Below are 3,850 nucleotides of genomic sequence, written 5' to 3'. Positions count from 1 at the left end.
CTGATTGCGATTTTATTGTTAGACTATTTTAATATCCCCCGACTACCTTAGACAGACAAGCCACCAGTGAAATTATGCTAAGAAGGTACTAGCTCAAGCAAGTTCACATTCCAAAGTGTTGGGCAGAACACTTGGCAGGAGGCAGGGCCAAGGACCCTACCTAACCTTTCAGGTCAGGGCTGGGAACAAATGTGCACATGTGAGTTATTGTTTTTTGTTTATTGACACATAACATTTGGACACACTTGTGGAGACGAGTGTGGCTCGTTAACTTGTCAGTTAAACAAAAATTCAAGCACCTACCCTCAAATCACAAAAAGTAAAAACACAACGATTTTCAATAACATCCAAATGTATAACAATTACAAAAATACAAAATTGAGCTATTTCAATATTTTCTTTCTTAATGCAAGATATGGTCTTTGTGTGTGTGTGTGTGTGTGTGTGTGTGTGTGTGTGTGTGTGTGTGTGTGTGTGTTCAGCTGGCTTACTGTTGACTTACTTTAAAATACACTCATGAAACCATGCTAAATGACTTACAGACATGGTAGTAGGCTCTACAGCATGTTAAGATAGCATCAAAGTCCCCATTGTGCTGGATCCATAGCTCTTAGAGTAGCAGTTCTCAACCTGTGGGTCTCTACTTGTTAGGAGGTCCAATGAACCTTTCACAGGGGTGGCCTAAGACCATTGAAAAACACAGACACTTCCATTACGATTCATAACAGCAGCAAAATTGCTGTTATGAATTAACAGAATCAAAAATTAAGAGTCATGAACTAGCAACAAAATTAAAAGTTATAAAGCAGCAGCAAAAATAATTTTATGGTTGGGAGTCACCACAACATAAGGAACTGTATTAAAAGGGTCACAGCATTAGGAAGGTTGAGAATCACTGTCGTAAAACAAGAGCTTATGTGGTTTTTTTTTGTGGTTTTTTTTTTTTTTTTCTGTTTTAAGTGCGCTATTATAAGTCAGTACAGGCACTGTGGGAGACAATGGAGATTCCTCAGAAACTAAAAGTGTAAACATGTAATTCAACACTCTCACTCCTGGGTCTACATTCAAAAGAAATGCAATCAAGATCCTGCCCAGACTTCTTCACTTGGTCCTTCATTTTGGCTGAGATGAATAAAACCTAAGGGTTCATTCACCAAGAACTGTATAAAGAAAATGTGCTGTCTATAGATGAGGTAATACCCTTCAGCCATAAAAAAAGGATGAAATCCTCTTTTTCAGTGACACCAATGAAACAGGAGGTCATTAAGTGAATAAGCCAGACACAGATAGAAAGATGCCGCATTGCATCCACTGTTTGTAGGATCCCAAAACATTGATTTCAAAATAGATGAAGTGGAATGGTAGTTATCAGGGACTGGAAAAAGCAACAGGGAAGGCTAGAAGACTTTAGACAAAGCTACAAATAGTAGGAATAAATTTGAGCAGTCTATTTTACAGCAGAGTGACTACAGCTACAATACTAGGAATTTCAAACTGGCCAGTAAGGCTTTTGAGTGTTCTCATCACAGAAAAATGGTAAAGGATGAGCACAGTCACTGTGCTGCTGACTCAGATTTGATCATTATACACTGTATACATGAGACTTCGGTTATTGATTTATTTCAAACTTCTCTTTTCTTTTAAATATTTTAGGTGTGTGCATACTATGTAGCATTACGAAGTTCTGTTAATACTATTTGGGAGGACTGGAAATTAAACCCAGGACTCTGCTCCTGTGAAGCAAATGCTTCCTGCTGAGCCACACCGGTAGATGCCTCGATTATAAATTAAATCTATTTGACTTTTTCTTCTTGCAATTGAGGGTTTTTTTTTCAACCTTTACAAAGTATGAATCTTCTTGATGGACATACATATTTACAATAAAGTTTATGCGATGAATAAACACTTTCTTTTCTTTCCTTAATCAGTTCTTTAAGATTATTTTAAATTTGCCTATTTTGATCTTTTGGTTTCCAGAAAGGAAGGAAAGCTAATATCAACAGTAATACCAGAAGCTATTTACAAAAAACCTCTCTGTTCGCTTTCTTAGTCATGAGTCTTTTCTATTGAGCCACACTGCCAACCCTACACTTTGAAATGTTAAAGGATAAATACAGATTTACCCAAGTCCTGAAGAAATATTGGGCTTTTCTTCCCCCCAAACTACTTGAACCAATCACATGTTTATAGTTTGCTTTGTATTTATTGGTTTGGCAAAAGAGAGTATCATTAAGACTGGATGTGGTGGCTCACACCTTTAATTCCAGCACTTAGGAGGCAGAAGCAAGTAGATCTTCATGAGTTTCAGTTTCAGGCCAGCCAGGGCTACAGAGTAAGACCATGTCAAAAAGGAAAAAAAAAACTGACATATACACGATAATTAACAGCAAATTGTTTTAAAAACAGTTTGCAGAGGGCTAGAGAGAGAGAGCTCAAAGGGTACCAGCACTGGCTGCTCTTCTAGAGGATAAAGGTTCAATTCTCAGCACCTACATGGACGCTCATGACCTTCTAGAACTCCAGTCCCAGGGGATCTAATGTTCTCTTCTGGCCTCCTTGGGCACCAGACATGCACATGGTACACGGACTCATATCCAGGCAAAACAATGGCACACATGAAAGGCAGTTTACAATAATGTTTCTGTCTCTTACATTTCAGATTTAAAGATCACAAAAGAATAGCAGTCAATAGGAACAGTGGTAAAAAATAACATGACCAAGAATTCCTTATATTATACCTTTATCTCATGGATTAATGTTAGAAAACTGTGTCTAATGAAACTACAACACATGAGCAATCTTTGTTTTATGAAGAGCATCCTGGCATGGTGGAGATAATTGGAGTTAACCTCTACCTGAGTGGGTAGTTGTTATCGCTTTAAGAGATCTGTAGCCATGAGGTTTTTTTAAAAAAACATTTTAGTTTCATTAGATAGGCTTCTGTATGTTAAAATAAAAAGAATTATGATAGTAAAAAGATTTTTGATAGAAAAAAATGTATTTTACATAGTTACAATGCAACAGGAAGTGAGACTAGGGGAAAGAAAGTGAAGGAAGAGGGAGAAAGATTCCAAACAGATCATCATCTAAACAGAATCAATTGAGATATCCAAATATTGAGATATCGGCTCATGGCTGGATTAACTGATTTCTCATTTAATAATATTTGGTCATAGAGATTAAAGTAAAAGGCTAACAAACTGAAAAAAAAAGAATTGATTAAAAAAAAAACAGCCTTCAAGAATATATTAAAATAGGTCTAGGAATATGTCTCAGGTGCTAGAGTGCTTGCCTAATACACAAGACCCTAGGTTAGACCCACAGCATGACATAAACTGCCCATGGTGACCCACGCCTGTAATCCCAGCACTTAGGAGGTAGAAGTAAGAAGATCAGAAGTTCAAGGTCATCCTTGGCTACATAATGAGCTGACTACCAACCTGATTACATGAGACTGTCTGAAAATTTTAAAAAAGTAACATGTAAAAAGGGACTGAAAGACAAAACAAATGAAAAGAAAAAGCACAAGAAGCACAGAATGTTTGTTTTGTCCTATTCAGTTTTGTTTTTAATTTTATTGCATTTCATTATTTTTTCTTTTGGATGCCTGTTGCTTTTTTTTTAATGAGAGAGAGCAAGAAAGAATGTGGATTTGGGTGGATAGGAAGGTGGGGAAGATCTGGGAAGAGTTGGGAGTCGGGCAACCATAACCAGAATGTATTGTATAAAAATAATCCATTTCAAATTTTTAAAAAAGAGAGAAAGGATATATTAAAATGATCAACTCATGACTATACTATTTCAAATTAAAATATTCCACTCCATTTTATAACATTAAATTAAAATGCAA

This window comes from Peromyscus maniculatus, chromosome 12 (genome assembly GCF_049852395.1).
Source record: "Peromyscus maniculatus bairdii isolate BWxNUB_F1_BW_parent chromosome 12, HU_Pman_BW_mat_3.1, whole genome shotgun sequence".
In the NCBI taxonomy this organism is placed as follows: domain Eukaryota; kingdom Metazoa; phylum Chordata; class Mammalia; order Rodentia; family Cricetidae; genus Peromyscus; species Peromyscus maniculatus.
The sequence above is the reverse complement of the archived record's forward strand: the minus strand, read 5'-3'. Positions refer to the sequence as shown.